The 22,495-nt window shown below is 38.3% G+C and overlaps 1 long non-coding RNA gene across 1 annotated transcript in view; it reads left to right on the top strand.

Annotated features, from left to right (window-relative positions):
- Positions 1-484: 484 nt before the first annotated feature.
- LOC139673712 (uncharacterized) overlaps positions 485-22,495 on the top strand; it is a 170,341-nt gene continuing 148,330 nt past the window's right edge. The window contains exon 1 of the long non-coding RNA XR_011698183.1: positions 485-552. This is a non-coding gene — a long non-coding RNA (uncharacterized lncRNA). The remainder of the gene's footprint in view (positions 553-22,495) is intronic.

Here is a 22,495-nt window from a genome sequence, read left to right as displayed (position 1 = left end):
GCATGAGCAGGAGAGGAGAATCTTCCCCAGGTCAGCAGCAAGAAGATCAGTAATCAGATCCCTAATAACTTGACTGACTCCTGTAGGTGCATTTTTGAACAAATACATTGCACTGTAGCAACACAGTATAGAGTGATGTTGTAGATTAGGCAGACTGAAATAAATTGATAGAGTTGAATGAAGCTGATAAATTTTTTGGTGGTTTTAGCTGATCACGTCCCAAAACTTATTTTCTTTTATTTAGTGATAATAGTTGTGATATATTAAAAATTGACAAGATTATAAAGGAGCTTTCATTACTAGTAAATAGAGTATTTTATCTTACTTTTCCCTTGGTTTTTCTTATATATAATTTTAACTGCTATTCTAACAGTTATTTCATTAGCTTCAACTTTTTTTAAAAAAGCAAGAAAAAATACCCCAAACGTACAGAAACAAGGTAGCAATTTAATACTTAACGGAACGTTTTGGTTTTATGTCTTACAGAAACAACATTAGTTCAGATCTGGTGAGAAAGAGAAGGGAACACATCGGCGGAGAAAGACATATCTGGTAAGAAATGGTCATTAAAAGAAAAACATATAGGACTGTCATTGAAGTTAAATGCTGATGGATCATGGATTAGATTCTATCTGAGGGTTCATTTAGCCTTAAGGTATAGATTACATCCCTGAGTATGGTGCTAATGGTGAGTATTGCTTTAATGGATCATCTGTCCAAAAATAATAATTGAAAGGACCTTTCTGAATCTGTAAAATTAGTGTATCCCATGGGGAAAGTGCACAGCTAGGAAGGTCTCTGTTATTAAATGGAGATGTATGGAAATGTTTCTGTCTTTGCCCTGTTCTTTATTTGTTTGCTACTATGAAATTATGAAGGCTTAACACTAAAAATTGAAATTTCATATAGGACTTTGGCAGAAAATTGTAGTTACTGCTTAAAGATGTTTATTGGATTCTAGCTTATAGTAACTAAAGTACTTGGACTGAAAGTGCTGCACTGATGGATTCAGAACAATTATCTGGTGGAAGTCAGCTCTGAATAGGACGGAAGAAACCCAAGAGTAATCACTGCAGCAAAGTCAAACTCATTTTTCCTTTTAATTGTTTTTTATTGTGTCAACTTTCCATCTTGAAAATATGACTGATTAAAACAAAGATGTTGTTTCTGAAAGAGACAGGATTGTGAAAGTGAACTGGAATATAATCTGAAAGTTCGGTATGAAAATTTTAGAGTCAGTGAACAGATGTGTAACTGCTAATTTGTCAGAGATGCTGGGTTTGAGCTCTTAAATTTGTGGGTAAAATTCAGATGTCTTCACCAAGATATCTGAAATGTAGATCTCAAAGGCTGGAGAAGTCACCCTAGATTCACTTTACAGTCAATTGAGGAAAATGGACACCTTCAGAGAGTGATTCATCTCAGCCTAAAATAGGCAGGTCAGACAACTTGCCCCCTGGAGATGCCTGTTTCTCTCCATTGAGTGTAGAAAAGCCTACAGTGACAAACTCAGAATTAAATGTCTAACCTTTTGATGTCTAAAGCTAGGTTAGATGAATCTCACCATTTGTTAATAAGGACAGGCTCTGCCAGCCTATACTAGTGTTGAATAACAGCTCTGTTGGAGATGCTCCTGTGGGGCTGTTTCTGGAGGGAATTGAGAAGGTCAAGGAAGTTTTGGAGGTCCTCAAGCAGAATGACCCCAAAGATTATTTTTGGGGTTTATTTTCTTTTTAGTTTCACTGGTAGCAGGTAGATTTATTTTAATTGGAAAAAAAGAAAAAAAAAAAGGCAATCTGAGGTTTTCTGTTTGTTTTTCCCTCTGCAGAATCCTAAAAATGAAGGTATATTTTATTCCATTGAATGGTAGAAGTTGCTGTGGAACTTCTTCAGAAGCAAAAGGCTGTCTATTATGTGTTGTCCAAATTTCCCTTCACCATTTGTAGTGTTGCAGAGTGTAGTTAGGTAGTGGCTACACTGCTAGTCCAGTAAGTACAGTGGAACTGATTAGAAGAAGGAGGTTTTGAAAGGCTAGCAAAGTATGTTGGTCTTGGAGAAAACATCTGAGACTGAAGATCTAGCTACATTTGTAATCAAAATCCTTGCCATATTTCAGAAAACATATTTATTTAAATTTAAAAAGTAAAAAATTGAGAAGGATATGAGAATGAATGGTGGTGCTGTTTTATACAAAACACTTGCTATTAAGGGAGCTAATCCAGGAAGGATACAATGTTATGAAAATATTTAGGGGAAAACATAGTTGTGTGTAGCTTACAAATTAGAAAAACAAGATCAATCAGAAGACCATTGCGTAAGAAGGAATTGCCCTGAGCATTCACCTATACTGTGATGAAACACATTCAGCCTGGATACTTTTCATGTTGAACTACTGTAAATACACACCAATTTGAGTATAACAGGACCAAGAGGGTTTTTCACTTCTTCCAGAAATCCCCAGATGTGGAAGGATGGAGAAGTCCCAGTAGTATCTATGATTTCTATTTTCTGTTGCTCAGAGAACCTGCCAAACATATAATAATTGGAACTTTGTGCTCAAGGTCATACTGGCTCAGTGAATTCATACCTGAGCTGATGTTTTCCGGTTACAAACTGCTCTAAATTTTCTTCAGTCACAGATGGGGCAAAGTGGCTCAATAGTTCAACACACCTGTAACCTGCCTTTACCTGTTTTTTTTAATTGGGCTTTTTTCATGTTTTGACAAATACTAAAAATATTACATAGATTGTCCCAAATCTTAAATGTTCGAGTGGATTTAGAAAAAAAAAAAGACTAAGCAGATATATGGGAAGGAAGCTTAAACTTTTGTAACTTTTTGCACCTTCTCTTTCTTGTATGTCCACAAACTGAGTCCCTTCTTATTTAAACATTTCCCAATACAACTTACCATGCCAAATGCTCTGTTATTGAGAGACATGTGTATGAGTTAGCTGCCTGTAATTTACCAAGAAAACAAGAGGGAAGTGCATAGAAGGCATCCTTCATGCTCTGAACTGGATTTGTGTGCTGACTTCAGTAATAGCGGTAGGATCTCTGAACAGGCAACATCAATGAACTTTTGTACATTTAAATGTAGCCAAGCATGTTGTATAATACACTGTATCCCTCTTCAAACAACTCAGAAGTCAGGTAGTTTTGAGCACGTGCTGGCAGTTGCATGTGTGTTGCTAATCCATCTTGTGTGTACAAGTGTATTGACAAAAGAGGTCTTGGCCATCAGTGAGGAGGTCTTGCCTTATTAAAAATGCTCAACAGAATTGTCTCCATACAGTGGGCTGCTTCATCTACATTTGCTTTTCAATTAGCCGTGTGTTAAATCCTAAAAAATCTTTGAAGACTGTTCTTCACTGCTGTAATCTCCCTTCAATGAAAATGAGTAGCCACAAAGAGAACTAGAATAGAGTTCAGAATCTTCTGTGTAAAGGCTTTAAGAACTGATTAAAGCTTGACTTTAACACAGGTGTGTGATAATATTATTATTAAGGCAACTTTTGACCACATAGCAAACCTGCTGAAATGAACTTGGGCTCTCTGATTTCTGTTATTGAATCTATTTCTTATCACACACAAGGCCTTCTTAATTAATAGGAAAAATCCTTCATCAGAAAGATGAACAAAACTGAATAGAACTGAGTATATTAATGCTGTAAAAGGGCAAACTTCCCTGTACTTCTGTAACTGTTAGCAATTGCAATCTGGAGGCAGGTAAGACTATTGAAACCGGAACATTGCATATAATGCAAGTGAAATTGGGAGAATAGGATAATGCTTTCAGGAATAGAGAAAAACATATTCCCTTAACAAACAATCAAGGATAGTCTTTCCTAGATTGGAATGGCTAGCAAGTAATTTTATATACTTATTTTTGACTCAGTTCACTTACAGTGTAAGGTAACTAACTTGAAAAATGTTTATATGGAAACATATAGTGAAGCCTTCCTAACTTCTCTAATTTTCAACACAGTGGCAGTCTTGAAGGCTTTTTTCCAGGACTGTCATGATCAGAAAATAATCTATATTTTGAGTTTTAGAGAACATCTTCCTGGGTTCAAATCCAGAATAATCACAGCATTATTATTCTTTGAAAATAATATCTATTTGTATAGGATTTAATAGATGTTTCAGGGCCTGACATCCAATGAAATTTTTCAGATTGTTGAAAGGTTGGTTTGAGTAACTCTCTTAGAAGCTCACTTAATGCAAGGGCATGGTAATTTTTGCCCTCACAGGATTGATGACATGATTAGTTTGTTAAGAAGCCTATGACATCACTAGGCAAATATTTTTTGTCATGGACCCTCCAGGAGTTAGAATATTCATCATTTTGAGAAAATACTCCTCACTGTTGGATTCACCAGAAAATTCCTTTTTTATTTTTTATTTTTTATTTTTGTGTTATCCAAATGTTCTGGTGATAGAATATTTTCTAATTCTTCTGTGTGCATTCAGTGAAAGCATGTGATTATTTTCCCCTAAATTCCTTTTGAAATTCTTTCCTTGTTTAAGTGTGTTTATCTCCATCAGTTATAGCAAAGCATAATGCCTAATATTTAGAAGGAAGAGTATTCTGGCTGTAGAAATTGAATGCTCAGACTTGACAAGGTTACCCTGGAAAAATTGGATATGGCATGGCTGCTGGCCTAATTACCTTGTTCTTGTTGATCTCAAGTTCTGTTAATAAGAGACAGTGACTCGAGCAAACACAATGGAAATTTTCTTGAAGAAACAACACAGGATGTGAAAGACATACAGCTCCTTATGTTAGTTGTTCTAGTGAAGGCAGTATTAAAATGAGGGCTGTTGTATTTTAATAATTTTCTTTAGGAGTACATTAACGTTAGTGCTTTACTTCAGGTGCAAAGTGTACTTATTGTCCCTTGCCCTGTCATGGTAATATTAAGGAAATCCTGCAAGTGTAAAAGCTGATACATCTATTTGGATACAGAACCTGGGAGGCTGAGGTGAATTTATAAGGACTAATACAAATCACCTTACTGCATGGATACAAACTTTCTGTGCTTAGCAAATAACCTCTTTGAGACAGACATCTTTGTCAGTACACTTGGTTATCTTTACCCAAAATAGTCTTTGAAACTCTCATTGCCAGCTGCGATGGATGGTGATCTCTGTAGAGCATTTTCTTTTGTGCCTTATAAAGGGAATGCATTATAAAGTCAGTTTCTAGTATTATTAACTTACCAAACATGTTTTGTTTGAAATAAAACACAACTTACCTTGGTTTTACTTTCTTTAAATCCCTCTCCCCATCTTATTGGATTAGACATTAGCATGTCTCTAAAATTTATTTCCAAGTGAACTTTGAAAAAATCCCCACCAATAACTATTCAGGGAAAAAGTTTGGATGCAAAGTTGAGTTAGTGCAACATTTTTCTTGATCATCATTGTATAATTTCTGTATAAGGTTGCTACTGCAGGTACTACAATCTTTTTCTGCACATTGCCATGATCTTAAATGAAGAACTCAAATAGCTGAAATGTAATAGGACTGCCTATAATTAGAAAAATGGAAATGGGCAAACACTGGCAATATAGAACAGAAGCAAGTTTTTCGCTGGGCAGAACAGTAAATCCTTTCAAAATAGGAGTTTTAGACATTTAATGACCTCTAAGTGCTAACTGACAAATAGAATCTAGTACTGGGTAATGCTTTTGACCACCTTTGCTGTTTGTAATAAGGGAGGATCAATTCCCTCATCCACAGGCATAGAGTGAGTTGTGAAATATGTTAGTGTCATTGGAGAAGACCTGGCACCTCAGCATTTAACTGAGGGGGTGGGGCATAGAGAATCTTAGCACTGGAAAGTGTTTATGACCTTTTCTGTAATGCAGAGAAATTTGCTTACATTACATAAATGCATATTTCTAATTTGTTGGACTTTTCTGATAATAATTGTGAGAAGAGAGCAGAGTTGCTGTGTTCTCCAGGAAAATGATCAGCCTCTTTCTTCTTGTCCAGTCAAAGGGAGTGTTCAATGCCAGGTTAGATGGGGCACAGGACAACCTGATCTAGTGGGTATCATCCTGCCTATGGCAGAGGGGATGGAGCTCAATGGTCTTTAAGGACTCTTGCAATCAAAACTATTCTATGATTCTGTGAAATTAGATGTTTCCTACTGGAATTGTCTTCATCAAGAATGGGTCAGCATAAGGTCAAACTATCAGGCCTTCAACACAGGAACTTTTTGTAAGACATCACTGTGTGTTTCAAAAGGTTTAAGTATGTATTCATATGGTCATATATACTATTCTATATATATAATGTTTCAACTTAAGTCTAGAAAATGAGCTCATACTAATGTATAGTACAAACAGGACAGATTTTTAAGAGCAAAACTTCATAAAATTGCAGTATCATTTAAAAGTTGGAATTGCTATAGGCAGAAATGTGCCCATTTGCTTTAGCTGATGCCTCTATGGTCCATCATTTTAAAGAAAACACTGTTAGGCCTTGGAAATAGTCTGTTTGCAGCAGTTATTTATTCAGGAATGTGTTAGGATAGCTGAAAAATAGTGATCATATTCTTTTAGGTAGTCCTGACCTGTGATAGTAAATGAGATGCCAGTCAAACTATGTCATTCAAGTCTTTATAGCAATTCTTTCTTGCTTACATTGATCAGCAATGAACTGATTACATTGGCCTTTAAGACACAAGTATTAGAAATCACGACTAAATCTCTGCTGAGATCAAGGAGTTGTGACAGCCGCTTCCCCTGGTTTGGGTATGTGTGGGCTAAGTTTGTTTAGGACATTTTCTTTCCAACCATCTCTAAAAGTTCTTTGGAAAAGGGAAATACAATAATAGGCTCTAAAATTATCATGAGGATTAGAAAGCATAAGGATTAGAAAGCAAACAAATCAGACCCTCACAAAAATATCAAATTTGAAGACTTCAGAAATAATATTCTAGGCTTACTGAAGTCAGCAATAATTTTGTGTTTTCAAAAACTGACAAATTAGTGTGCCATTCAGACTTGTTTGAAAACTCATTTTGGATCTAATTTTTTTTCCTAAATGTTACCATATTTAGCTGCAGTGCTAAGTCACTGTATACTCTGGATTTGCCAAAGAAATGCAAAGTGTCACATTTAGTTCCAAATGAAACTCTTGTATGTGTTTGTGTGTAGCCTGCAGTTTTACGTTCTGTCCAGAGATGAAAGCTGTTTGCTTTGACAAGGTCAGGTTGGAAAGGAGGCCACGTTCCCTGAATAAGAAAACCAGGAGGCCAGAGCATGCCATTTCATTAGACAGCCCAGGACTCTCTTACAGAAAAGGAGAGAGAATGAATGCTATGGAATTTAAAATAACTATTTCAGCTTTTCTGTAGCCTGGAAAATGTTACTCTTGGGCAATATTCTGTTAATGACCACTATTGGGCCAGATGTTCATCACATGGAAATGAGTGTATTTCCATTCACTTAAGTGGAACTAGGCCAGCTTACGCCATCTGAGGATCTGTCCCCTCAGCTTTCTTTGTGAACCAGTAGTGATTTTAGACAAGGAGATGCAGTGTTATCTGTCATATCTCCAGTTTCCAGCAGAGATGAAGAAGAAAATTAATGTTCATATTTGCTTCATCAATGTAAGGACAGTATAAAATGTGACAAAGTATCAAAGTAATTCAAGTAATCAAATTTTAAGAATGTGAAATATAACAGACTTGCTTTGTTTTGCAGTGGATGTTTTCTCTGTCAAATCAAAACTTCATAATTTCTAGATGGCTGGTTAGTTCTCTAAGCTTCTGATACTATTTGGGACAGTGGAGTGGAATAAATTGAACATACTAACCTGAAAATGATCCCAAATTCTTGTAACTGTTGGAGAGGTTATTTTTTGTTTAATGTTAAATTAAGATAGGCTCATGCAGGGGCTCTAAGACATGGGACAAACTCTGTGAACTAGGTGCATTCCTTCTGCCTTTCTGTTCTGCTCCCATTCAGCACTTATAATGGTAATGAAGTCTAATTACAAATGCATGTGACTGCCTGTTGTAATCTGTCAGTGTGTTTCTGAAAAACCTTGTGCCAGTTCAGTATTGGTCATTAGATAATAAGGATTGATAAAACGTAAGGGGCAAAATGTTAAAAATGCTACTATCGATTAGAACGTACCTTAATAATGAAACCATGGGCCTGGGGACGAAAGCCATGGATCATTTTGACAATTCGGTCTTAGATTGTGGATGAGACAGAGTGGGGACAATTAATCCCTCAGAGCCACAAATCACAAATAAAGTAGTTGCAGCTCATTACAACCTGACCTTGCTAAACGGCCTTGAAAACATAAGTGACCTTCCAGTATTTGAAAAGATTGCAAAGCTTTATTGAGGAATATCTTTTTTTTTTTAAGCTTGGGAATGACATGACTTAATTTTAACAGAACTATCTTGATGAAAGAAGCTTTTAACTTCACCACCTTTCATGAACCAAATTGCTAGGATCTCGTGGAACTGATGGCGGTACTGCAGGGGCGTATTCAAGATCTTAAAAGTCAAAAGTCTTGCTCTGTGCAGTTAATCAGTGGAAGACTGTATTACAATAGCTTTGGATAGACATTAGTTTCAATGAACTATCTACTAATTTCAGTTAGGGCTTTTATAAATATTATGGTATTATTGGAGCAATGCATAATTACAGAAAAGCATATTCCTTTGGGCATTACAGTAAAGTCCAATCCCAAAATTTGGAAATATATTCAGGAAAGTATTTCATGAACTCTCTTCATGTTCCCACATTAACTGGAAATAAGGAGAGGGCATGTATTTTGCATTTCTGTCCGTCGACATGCATGGCAGATGTTCTTTGGCCAAATGATTTGAGTGCCTTGTCATGGGCTACTGCATATGGAAATCACAAAGTATTATTGCATGGCTAAGCAAAGATCCCATGATAAACAGCTAGACTCACATCTCCAAATATTCGGTTTAGAATTGAATTCTGCAGAAAGAACTGAGTTTCTGATGCAACAGTCTACCTTAATTTCATCCTTAATGCTGAATCAGGCTCATCTTCTTCCTGTGGTAGAAGGTGACACACTTTCAGCTTATTCCTGAGAAGAGGTAATGGCCACGATCCTTGAGATTGTCTTTACTGTGCAATGAGTTTGGAGCACTAACTGATATAATTGTGCTTTGAACTAGGCCCATGTGTGACTCTGCTTATTATTCCTTCCATTCAGTGTATCTGGATGAGTTGTTTCTAAGTGTCCTCACCATACATGAATTCCAGCTTCTCCTCAAGTACTGCATCCCCTACATTAGATAATCACAGTTTTCCTTATGACTTACTTTTTCCTCTGTAAATACTAGAGACAGAGTTTTCCATGAGAATCAGAGGTCTTTGCCTATTCTAGACAAGAGATGGGGTCTGCTATGACACTATGGCCACTTTTAAGAATGCATTTCATTGTCGTGGTAAGAAACTTTTGACTATTATGACATCAGTGATGGCTGTGGTGAATGGAGGCAAGTTTTCCAGTTCTTTGATGTTTAGGCAAAACCGTCAAGCTTCTTATGGCAGTATGGAACCACTACAAGAGATAACAGATTACTGAGTCTGAGAAATAGCACTTGATAGATGGTATTTTCAGCAAAAGTGGAGTTTTCAAGATAGCCCTAAAATGCAGCCCTGTGTGGACGACATTGCAAAAAAATCTCTGTCAAATGTATCATGAGCACAAATGAGCACTCACCATCATGGCTAAACTTTGTGAACGGAGATTTGGGAAGGGCTCCACCCACATGGGTGTGTTCTTCGAGCTGCGCAGTGGATTTTTTAGGTGAGGCACAGCGTGTGCAGAACTGGCCCCACCCTTTAACTCCTAAGGTTCATCTGCCATGGCCGAGCGAGCTTGGACAGTGACAGTGAAGTCCTCAGGACTAGAACCTACAGTCCTCAGTGTTGCCAGGAGGGCTCCCATCCAAGTACTAACCAGGCCTGACCCTGCTGAGCTTCCGAGATCTGAAGGGATCAAGCATCAGGGTGGCATGATGTAAATGATTGCGGTCCATTGGCTATATAGGGAGCAAGGTGAAGGAAACTCCGTGCTGCTGCTGGAGTAACTGCAAGAGCCTACTCTCACAGCAGGTGGATTTAGGTATAGCTTTCATGGTTTTCCACCCCACCATCACAAGGGCTGAGGTTTAGCCATAGTAGAGCTCTCTCCTTGGCACTGGGCTTGGATGACAGTGCTTTTGGCATTGGGAGTGACAGAAAGAAGGTTCTCCTTTTATTAGCTGGAAAGACAGATAAACAAAATTATTTTCTCATAAGCTCCATTCAATTATTTCACAGTGTTAGCCAGGGAAAAACTCAGCCTATCCCTGAGATGTAGTAGAGTTACTATTCTGGTCAGAAAGCACTGTGGGATTTCAACACCTCAGTGGCTGAGCAGTGACTCCATAGCTCAAGTTAACGCTTCATCTCATGACCTTCCACTCATCAATCACAACTGCTTTCCAGAGACGACTTCTCAAGAGCTTCAGCTCTCACAACAGTGATAGTCCTGGCCATGCATTTATATAGGGACACAGAGGGGCACAACATAACTCAATTACTGGACATAGAATTGGGAAACTGGAATAAAATGATTCCCTCCAAGAGGAAAATCATTCAACTGTTAATTAAGTACATCACGACACTGAGTAATACAGTATAGAAATGTGTGACCAGGACAACCAGGATTATTACCTTGACTTTTCAGTTTTTTTTCTTTATGAGTGGCAATTTAAACTGCATTTCCAATAGCATCAAAAGTGCATTAAGAATCAAAACAAAAGTTTCCTTTACCTTTCTTACATAGTAGCTCCACTTAGTGGCTGGTGGGCTACCACACTGTTTCCCTCAGCCGTCTGTGTTACCTGGTGACATTCTCCTCTCCACCCTGTTGCCTCCTGCAGGTACACAGGCTGTGGAGTGCTGCAGTGGTGTCAAAGACTGACAAGTGCACTAATTGCGGAGCGGGAAAAAATCCCTGCTGGTTCTCAGCTGAGTTATCCTTGTAGCAAACCTTATCTTTGTGAATGTTTTGCTATCAAGTTCTTGTGTAGTTGAGGTTTTCTTTGGCAATTCGTGGGTCATATGGAGCACTGAATCATAGCAGCTCAGCATGCAGCCTTCTACCTTCATGGACAACAATCTTTCTGCTCAGATTCAGTCCAGCCTCCCCTGCAGGATTTCTACTGTTTGAATCCTCATCGTGCTTCATTTGATTTCTGGCTTCCAGGGATAAATTTGTCTCCCTGTATACTGCATTTACTGGGGAATGTGATTTTTAGGAGATATTAGGTATGCTTGAAGAACACTTGGGGGGACAAATTCTTCAGAAGATTAGAGAAATCTGGTTTCAGTAAGGTGAGATGCCAATTTGTTCATCTTCATATAGAAGCCTGAAGTATTACTTCAAAGCTAAAAGTAGAAATAATTGAAACAGTGGAGGAATTTTGGTGTTTCCATCATGTGGAAGGAGCAGAGAAGAGATGAAGAAGAGTCAGGTGCATATGTGAACATGAATAAATACCGGCCCTTCAAGGGTGCTATGTCTAATTTCTCCAACCAGCAAACTCCTAGTAGCTTTTCTTAAAAAGTGGGTTTCTTTTGGAGACTAGAGTAAGTGTTGTAGGTGCACATTTGGCATTTGTGTGTATACCCTGCCAATGCTCTAAGCAAAGCTGTATATATCTTGCTGTCAATACAGGGAGTGTTCAGAATAATAAACATGTGGCTGCGTAATATATACAATATTTGGGCATTATGTAGGCTCTTTAAGTTACTGTGATGAAAACTAATAATATTTCTCTGTTGTATTTAAGCACTTGTCTCTCTTGTAGTGTGCTCAAGCAGTGAGGTAAGAAGCAGCAGTGACTCTCAGGTCCCATACTGTAACCAGGCCAGTTGCTGTTTGGATATAGTGTCTCAGATGAGCAGAGAGCTCACTAGTGGTTAGCTTTCCTGCCTAGCTATGGGATCTTGCTAGATTGGAAAGAAGTGGAAAGAACTGACACACTGGGAAAAGGCACATACAATTCTTGTAGGCAGACCATGGAGCAAAGGGATGCCTGTTTCTGGGGCATGCTTTTGACATATAGAAGTTTTCCAGTATTTAGCTGCAGCTTTTTTTGTCTTTCTTATTTGGTAAAGACCACGTTGGTGGGCTTAGCTGCTTTTATAAATGCACCAGATATGTTTCCACATGGAAGCTCCACTGTTTCATTTGGTTTAGCTCCTTATACAAATCAGCATTGTTAATTTTGCTGTCCTATCACTAGAGCATACTCCAGCAGATGTGCAAATAGAGTCTTGATTTAACACAGCTCTTTCACCATGATAGTGGCCTGAATGCTCTTGTGAATTAGCATCTTGTTTTCTGCAAGTTATTCTCTTTCCTTCACTCAGCACCGCCCCCAAATCTGCAGCTACTCTAGCCTCCTCTCTGAGCAGCTGATGTTTTGATCCAGGAAGCTGCAGCCACTGTGGCCTCACTCACAGACTGAATAGCTTGTACTTGCTGTGTACATTCATCTACCACTGCAGTGGCAGTAATTTTTGTATTCAGAAGTAGGGCAATATGGGGTTTCTCTAGTGGATCTTTTGAGCATTTATAATGCCTAAACACCACTAATAATCTGGTTGCAGAATAAGCGCTTGCATATTCTGGGGGTTTGTATCTACAGAAGTAACCTCTTGGTTCCCTCCATTTTCAGTAACTGCAATTTATTCATATTTATGTCATGGGTTCCCAAGTATCCATATCCTGTGAACTTTACTACTTAAAAGTCCAATAATGTTTTTAACAGTGCAAGCCATAGGTGATGCTTCAGCTTCCTTTAAGTTGGTATCCTGAGCATTGACTTGCATATAGCATTGATGTGATGAACCACATGGATCTCGGGCCAGGTCTAAATGACGTCAAATGTAAGTCCTTGCTTATGTAATTTTTTTTTTCTTAGATAAGTCTATAAATGCATAGACAAGCTCTTCTCTCCACCTTTATATGTACAATAAAGAAGCTAATGGCATAACAGTTAATCTTGTCATAAATTACTTATTTTAACACATTCCTTATAGTTACTTATTTAAGTACTATCTGTGCTGAAATTTTTTATTTTAGATGCCTGCATCAGCCCATTTCTGTCTGTTTGAAATGGAATAGTATTCTTTTCAGAAAAAAAGAAGGCAAAGTAAATTTTGTGTGTTCTTGTGAGTGTTTGATAAGCTCCATCACACTGTTCTTCAGCTTCAATCTAAAAGTTTTGTGGAATCATTATCTTTTGCTTTTCTAGTGAAAATCCATTAGGGAAAACAGTGAAAAATTTGAGGTTTTTTCACTCAATCAGTAGAGATTTGGTAGTAGCTGAATTGCCTGAAACTACTGTCTGTATTTGTATTGTATTTTTTTTTTGGTGTTAGTTTTTTGTTTGGTTTGTTTGTTGTTTTTTTTTCCTATGGCCAAACTTCGCGAACAAAGATTTGGGAAGGGCTCTCCCCACGTGGGGGTGTGCCCTTTGAGCCTGCGCAGTGGATTTTTTAGGTGAGGCACAGAGTGCGCAGAACTGGCCCCACCGTTTCAGTCCTGAGGTCCATCTGCCACGGCCGAACAAGCTTGGACAGTGACAGTGAAGTCCTTGGGACTGTCACAGCACCCGGTACTAACCGGGGCTGACCCTGCTGAGCATCCGAGATCTGATGGGATTGGATGGCAGGGAGGCATGGAACTGCCCGGTACGGTCTCCACTGAGACTCGAACTCACGACCTTGTGATCCAGAGTCCGGAGTGCTCACCATTACGTCACGTACAGCACATGCTAAGCACAATATTGCAGGTGTTGAGCAAAATCTTGTCTAGGATTACTTTTCATAAATTTTTAGGCTACTGTGACATCAAGTACTGGAAGTTCAAGCATATGTCTGCCCAGAGCAGTGCAGGGCATGCTCCTGGGGATGCTGAGGTGAGGAAGCCAGTTCCCTGCTCTGAGCCCAGTGCAGGCCAGCAAGGCTGAAAGTGAGGAAGTGCCCTTGGGCTTCTGAAGTTCTCTTTTTGTAGTTTCTCACACCAAGGAGGAGGAAAACTTCCTTAGCTGCAGAGCCAAGGAGCTGTAAAAGGGCTTGGCTAGGACTGGTACCTTGAAAAGGAGCAAGAAGGAATGCCTGTGGAAGTAGCGGTGGGAAGTGCTGTCACTGACATAAAAGAGGACAGAGAAACTGGAGAAGTGTGAATATGGGTCATGCTAGGAGGCAGAAAAAATGAGATAAGTTTGGGAACCTCTGAGTAATGTGTAGGAGACAGATCAGGGCCAACAAATAGGAGCAAGAAGAGAAATAAATACTACTAGGGTGAATTTGAACAAGCCATAGAGTACAGCACTAAATAGAAGTGAGAATGAGGAACTTGGACTGGAGGAGTTTGAGGGTTACATTTGCAAAACTATTGGCACAAGGTGATGACTGGGAATGGGGAATAACATGAGAGGAAAGTATTTGCAATGGAAAGTAGTAGATAGCCACTGAAGGTAGAGTTGAGAGGGAAAGCTAAGATACATGATGCCCTGAGTTCCTGTCCTGCAGTATGTCCCTGGGAAACCTGTGTGCCTCTCTACAGCCTGCTCCATGTGCGGGGTACCATTTCTATTACCACTCACGTGGCCAAGCCTCTGCTCCAGACCATGAAGTGCCAGACCTGTATTTCAGTATCACTGTCATTCCATACAATAGATTTTTTCAGGCTTTCTTTTCTTTTCCTTTCTGTATTTTTTTAACAACCTATGAAATTATAGATAAAAGGGTACAAAACCACGAACGTTGCAATAAAACCAAGCTCTAAAAAAAAAAAAGAAAAGAAAAGAAAAAAGAATAATGCTGTCCATGAAGCCTTAATTGGGCCCCCTTGTGTGTATACATTTTGATACTGTCTCTAATTACATGGTCGCACACTGCTTTTCCCATGGACCCCTGCATCGTTGTGTGCTCTAAGTAGAAGGTGATTGCTGAATTAGTGCAGCTTTAAGTTGTTTTATTCTCTCTGTTGCATGGGTAGTCCCAGGCTTGCCTTACTGCATACTGCTCAAGACCAACACAGAATTTCTAATTTCCTTAAGGGTTTTCCATTGCTATCTGTTTTGCAAACAATAACATTTATTTTAAAAATATCCTTGCTCTGAGATGAGAGGTAAGACTCACTCCTACATGTGGAAAAAGGGGATGCAGGTTGATTGAGTCTGAGGTAGTAGAGGTCTGATGTTTTCCTGGCTGTCCACAGTGTAGGTCATGCTATGTATTCTATCTAGGCTGCCTGCTGACTCCAGTTTGCAGCTGATGGAGGCAGAGTCTCCTGTGATATGAAACTTTTTCTCACGACACAGAAGGTGAAGATACTAAAAATAATGAGTGCTATGAGAAGGTGAGCATGTCTTCAGTGGTGAGGACTAGCTGTAATCTGCAAGAGAGAACTGCAGAGGGCTAACCCTGTGACCATTCCTTCACTGGTTTAGTCCCTTGCCTTATTTCTCTCTCATCACCCAGTGACTGCAATGGGAGACTGAAGATACAAGGTGGTGTATGCAGGCAGTCTTCATGGAGGAGGATGAATTCAGGCTGTTAGATGGGTTGGATGGTGTTGGGCACATCTGGTGAAGAGGTTGTTGTGCAGTCAGTGTATCATCATGGGATTGTGCAGGACTGGGGCTGAACTAAGATGGTGTAGATCTTAATTATGGCATCTGGCAACTTCTGAGTACTCTGCTTTGCAACCCTAATGTTCTTCTAATGTAGTTTGTGTGTACATGTGTTTAATATATATTGTTTCTTCACTTATGAAAAGATGTTAAGAGGCCGGACGCTTCAAATACTTTTATAAAAATTCCGAATTTAGCTTTCTGAACAGGTTTTTGAAATCAATACAGAGAGAGCTGCTAACAGGAGGTAAACTACAAACCACAAAACACTTTCAATAGGATAGCTCTTTTTATATAACATTTGATATCATTTTCTCAGCATGATCTCTACTTTCATACTGTGATAGCTTTTACCTGGAGTTTAGATGATTCATTTTTGTAGTGGATACTTAACTTTTATATGAAGAAAATGCAAGAGAAGCCAGCACAGCATTAAATGAACTATAGTTGCAGCATTAAATGAACTGCAGTACAGTAATAATGTTGAATGTTCAGATTCATGCCTTTGCACAGTGTTGGATTCATGAATGCTCTATTGATCCATAAGTGAGGAGATATGGAGGCCTGGAATTTTTCTCACAGCTTTTGGCATATCTAATTCAAATTTTAAAAGTTGTTTGGGCACTCAGAGCTTGTTTAGAAATTGTTAGGAATCCTTATAGGATTCTGCTTGAAAATTGACAATGATTTCCAGTTGCTGTGAATCTTGGAGAGCCATGGAATTATGCTTGTGTTTTGCCCTTGTTTTCTTTCTCTGAAGTTCTTAAAATGAAATTCTAGTTTTACACTGACTTCTAGAGTAACCATTGAGAGGAGAGTGAACGTTTGTTTTGTTTATGATGATTATTCTTTCAAAAAGATCCAGATTTCTGTGTGGTTTGTATGGACTGCATGGAATGAAGTCTGTTATTTTAGCTTTTCTGGTAACTTATCACAGTACTTGAGGCTTTTTGTGCTAGTCTGCCCAGCTTCTGTTTTCATATGTTTGTAGCTTCTTATGAGCCATTTTAAAATGAAGCTTTCTATATATGATTCCCAACTAGTTTTCATGTCTACTTATTTCCAAATAATGAAAAAAACTAAAAATATTGGTTTGATACTGTTGAAAAATAGTATAAAGATAAAAATTGAGTAATTTGCCTTATTTTCTCTGTTCAGACCATCCTCAAACTCTCCTACTTTTCTTCAGGTTTCTATCACACTCTCATTTCCTCTCCAAGAACATACATGTGAATACAAAAGTGTGAAGTGGTCTGACAGTCACATGCTATTAAAAATATGTAGAACTTGAACCTAGTCATCAGAAATCATATTTTAAGAGTTTCTGGAAGGAAAGAACAAACTGATTAATAACATAGATCAGATACAGTGGAGCTAGACTCATGTTTTAAACTTCTGGTAAAGATTTTTCTTTCTAATTTAGTTTTTGCTTTAGAAACAAATACCACAAACCAAACATCCCTGGCTCATTTCACAACAAACAAAAAAAATCTTGTAGGTCTTCTGTTTTTATAAACTGAGGGTCAAACAGTAATTTGCAGGACCTGTCTTGCACTTGGTCAGGATGAAGGTGTTTGACCCTTTCTAATTTTCTCATAATTAAATATTGTAAAGCTATTTTAAAATGAATGAGACGATTGTCTGAGCATGACAAGCTTTGCCAATAGGTGCTGAAAGTTCTACCCGAGGGTTTCATGAAGGTTTGAAAGCAGCTACAGTTGATGATTATCTCCTGTACTTTTCTGTACTGAACAACATACTGTGTCGAATCGATATTTCTTCTGCTCCCTGAGGTTCTTATTTCACATGTTCAGAAAACTTCATGTTTTGTATTCCTTGAGATACACCCTACAAAACCTCAGATAGACACAGAAATGCACATTAAAGGCCCCCTGCTTACACCCCATCTGTATGAGCTTATCACTACGAATGTGACTGATTGAGGATTGCTTTACAACTCAAACTTTTTTGTGTAGACACTATCCTCCCAGCCTAGCTCTGTCTCGAGATGCTTCTGTTTCTCCTGCTGGAACTCAGGAGACAGGTTTTACCTACAGCATGTTTTACAGTGCATCTGTGAGTTTTGTGCCTGACTTCTTCCAGCTCTGCTGTTTAAGAATTGACTATCTGAACTCAGGTCTAGAAGGTTAAGTTATGCTTAACCTTAAGTAGAAATATGTTATTTCCAGAACCTCCTAACATAATTTTTATTTCTAATGGTGTAGGGATCCTATCAGGGTCACAGCCTGGGCGTGCTAGCTGCTGTACAAACATGTTATGACAGTTGCTCTCTGGAGAAGGAGCTGTAACTCGTAAGAAGATAGCTGGCTGTGCTTCAGGGTTTCTGTCCCTTAATGTCAAGTTTCAGTGTGTTTGCTGAGATTGGTGAAGCAAGGCTGATTTACACCTGCTGAGGACTCTGCTCGTGAACTCTGTTAAATTTGAGAGTCTCAAATTTAGATTTAGTTGTTTAAAACAACAAAAATCATCATCTTGTGGGTGATTTACACGGTAAATTTCTTGAAGAGAAACAATGTATTTCTGTCAACCTATCTTACTTTTCAGCAGTACAAATTCAAAAAGGTCCTTCTACATAGCAGAAGCCTGTCATGTTTAAAACCTTATGAGCATGGGGTGATCGTAAGGGGGAGGACAAACTTACAGGATAAGGAAATACCGGGGAAAGTAACAACAAAGATGACCTGAATTTGTTCAATGAAATAAGCAGTACGACATGCTGGAAAATAAAAAACACTTTTAAATACTATAAACTATTGCTTAGAGAAATTGCTTTCCAAAATTCTTTTTAATACTTGTTGTGGGCCTGTAATAGCAAGAATTTCTTTGTTCTGGCCAAGCTTGCCTTGGAGTCACAGAAACTGGGGGTCAGGAGAACATGTGACAGATACAGCTCCACGGTATCTTTCTGTAAACCTCCAGTTGTGAGGCATATCAAGGGCTTGAGCATTGCTACTTATCTATTTTGTCCTGAGATGGCCCCAAGCACTGTCTGTTCAGGTGCTGGATGTGTTCTGATCTCGGGGAAATCTGACCACATCCTTCTGATTTCTGGCCTGGTTCTGCTAATAAGTGGCACAGAACAAGCTCTGTAGGTCTCCAGTGTCACAAGACTTTCAAAACAGAGTTACTTCTTGCTACTTAAAGAGCAAGTCAGGCACAGTCATGGTGCATGTTTTGGTCTGTTGCATTCTAAATCTGATTTGGCTTTCTACACCGCTTAGCACTTGATGTGGGAGAGCAAGGTGAGCAGGAAAGGTCAGATCTGTGCTACTGTTCCAGGAGTCAGTCAGTGGCATATTGCCATTAGATCCCAGTTATGCTGAGCTGACCAGCTACTCATGTCATAATCATGCCTACTCAATATGGTTAACTTTTTGGCAAGGATTTTTATCTTAATATCCATTTTTGAAAAGTAATATCAATATTAATAGCAAGTGATAATCATTGTGCTAATGCAGCCAGACTGCTTCTCACTCACTTTTGCCAGTTTCAAACTTTAGTTTTCAGAAAAACCCAACTGCCGCTACCCAGAGAGATAGGGAATACAACAGAGGATATGACCTTTCTGAATGTTTTCTTATCAGGCAGCATAAGTACTGTATGTCCCACTAAGCTGCTTCAATAGAACCTTGTCAAGTTATCACATTACTCGACATGTTGCTGATAATGAATACATAAAAGATTTAGATATTGAGGACTCTGAGGAAATAAATAAGATTTATTGAAAAACTGTTCAACATATATCCCTGGGCCACTTTATTTTTTTTCCATGTGGATTGTGTGCTGCCTTTAGTCCCTTAGATAAATAGGATGATGCAAGAGTTTCAGCTTCTTGAAAAGTAAAGTGCAGATGTGAGTAGATAAATGAAGAAAGTAAATGGTCATCTATCTCCATTGTGAAGAACTCAATCATATTGTAACCATATCAGTCTTATTCTCCAAATCTGCCTGATACTTTGCTTTTTTGCTACCACTTGCTCCTCTGGCTCTGGTTGGTGTCTGCAATATCTTCTCTTGTCCTGTATTATTATGAGGATTGAATGTTGGAGAATAGTTTATATTCATATATGTAATTCTGCCTTAATGTCACTTAATTCTTGTGACTTTGAGGAAATTAAACAACAAAGCAATATGGAGTGGACAGAACTAGGATCAACAGCACTAAACCCTTATGCTGCTGTGCTAGAAAGTGGCCTTCAAACTTCAGTATGGAGTAGCCCTTTCTGAGAGGCTGCCCAGGGTTTCTTGGCTGGTTCCCTCCCCCGCAGGAGGAAACAAACAGGATGGGAAGCTTCAGGCACTGTTCAAGAGGAATAGAATGACTTTCACTCCATTTCTGAAATGATGCATTGGTAGGCACATATCTTTGCAATGGTTTTGATTATTTGATTTTACACTTTATCTGGGTCTGGGGAGCTGTGTGTCTCCTATCTGTACTGAAGACAGTCTGACACTGGCCAAGATTTCAGGTTTGCTTTATTAGCAGTCTCGCAGTATACCTGGGCAATAAGAGCTGACAGTCCCCAGATGATTTGTTGTAAATAAGCATCTGAAGTTTGGATGCACTTTTTGATAGCTATCAAGGATTAATTCAACAAGAACTGTTTGTGTGCCTTTGACTGTAGAAGGTAAATTAATACCTTCTGAATCTGATCTCCACAAATTCTGACTTGGAAGAGTTATAAAATCTATGACAGTTATCTTCTTAAATAAATACCTAAACAAGTATTTTTGGTAATCTCTACTTCAGAATGATGCCTTCTGTTGCCTCTCTAATTCCTAATTTTTCATGTTTAAATTAAATGGTTCCACTCCTTCAGAGAAGATGACTTTGAGATTTACTTCAAGTTTACTCATTCAGTGGACTACTGTATGCTTAAAGAATAAAATAAGGAACTATTACTTTCCCACTTTAAAATGGCTACAAGCCCCTGCAGTTTACTAACCTAAGAAGAAACACCCATAGAAGTTCTTTATTTCATTCCAGTGCCCGGAGAGTCATCTTTCTCCAGCAGGCTATGCTGAGCTGCTACTGTATGTAAAGAGACAGTCTTACATCTGGTATCTTGGCTGGTGAGAGTTTTTCTTGTGTTGAAAGTCACCTCTTGTATTTGACTGATCAGGAGGAAGTGGGAACCACTATTATGGCACAGTGGCTCGCAGTGGCTGTAAGCAATGATATCTAACAATGCCCTGAGGAGCTAGTTAAAAAGTGCCTCTCACACTCAGGAAAGCGCTTTAATGTAACTGCATTAGAAAGCTGTCAGTTGCTTGTTGGGCAAAACAGACTTTTTTTGTGCTGTAAGGATTATTGAAGCATTTGTTACACAGTAATTTGGAAATCATAATAAAACATTTCTAATTTCACTTCCCCCAGCGAACAACTAATGGATCTAGTGCATAGGAAGCTCAGACAGCATGCTGTAGACCCATGAAATCTTGCTCATGCTTCTAATTGGGAGGGACGGGGATAGAAGCTGTAGCTACTTTTTATTATGTGTCCTTCCAAGAAATAGAATTTCCAAAGGCAGAGATAGGAAATAACTTGGCATCTTTTCAATTTTTCCACAACCTTAAACTCTTGGTGTGTTTGTACAAATACATTTTAGTGTTGTTCAAATGACATGTTAAATGCTAATGAAGTGTGAGAACTCTAGTAGGTAACTTAAATGTTCTCAGTACTCTCCCATAACAGAAACCTCAGTGAAATAGTAGCAGATGAATAGAGATTAGATTTAATAAATCTTCCTAAGAGGGTGACAGGCAAGAAATGCTTTGTAGAGGACACCATTCCGCAGATCTCTGCAGGGCAACGTCTTATATAGTCAAAGAGAAATGAGTGATATTTAGAAGAAAAAAAATTATTTCTTTTTCCAAATTCTTTCTTTATTCTGGCTAACTTGTCTCTTTACAACACTATGGGTTCCTTCATGAATTCTCTCTGAAACTGCAGAAGTAGAAATATGACCCAAAAAACTGTGCATAAGTCTTTTGAAGCTACTATAGAGCTGAGTTGGATATCCTTAGGTACAGATACCCAAAGATAGATCTTGATATTCTTCAGTTAAACTTTAAATACAGATCTATAATTAAAAAAAAGCCCAAACCCCAAACACAAATACTACACCATAAATATCCTCACATCAAGAAAGGGAGAAAGTAATGAAGTGTGGTCATTTGCTGAATTTCAACCTTAAACCTGATCACATACCACTGAAAATGTTATTTTTTTGCGTGAAATTTTGTGGAATTGGCATTCCCATTCATCCAAAATGTCACAGGACTAAGAATATAGTAATGATGAAAGTGCATTATAAATCCATTGAATGGGTTTGCAATTAGAAATCCAGGACACTTTGCTGCATCTGAGCAGAAGCTGGTACACTCAAAATTTCAGGTAAAATTATCCCTTAAAAAAATTCTCCCAAAACAAAAACTAAAATCACCTTTTCTTTGGAAGATAATTAAAAAAATATTGATACACAAATTTTTTTTGGTCAGCTAAAAAAAAATCAATTTATTACATCATTTATACCAAACAATATTTACATACAAATTTGCTTTCTTGGATTTTAAGCTCAAGATTAAAATTGTCTTATGCTGTCCACCAATCACACTTACTGCAATAGCTCTTGAGCTAGGGCTTATATTGTTCATTGAGTCAAAGACTTGATCATGAAAAACTCTGCCAGCCTGTTTTTTAGTTAAGGGGGATGTGAACCCTTAGCTTCAAATGGATAAGCATCAATAGCTACAGTTATATCTC

This window comes from Pithys albifrons, chromosome 6, assembly GCF_047495875.1.
Source record: "Pithys albifrons albifrons isolate INPA30051 chromosome 6, PitAlb_v1, whole genome shotgun sequence".
Taxonomy (NCBI): domain Eukaryota; kingdom Metazoa; phylum Chordata; class Aves; order Passeriformes; family Thamnophilidae; genus Pithys; species Pithys albifrons.
Note: the sequence above shows the minus strand (reverse complement) of the source record. Positions and strands in the feature narration are given on the sequence as shown.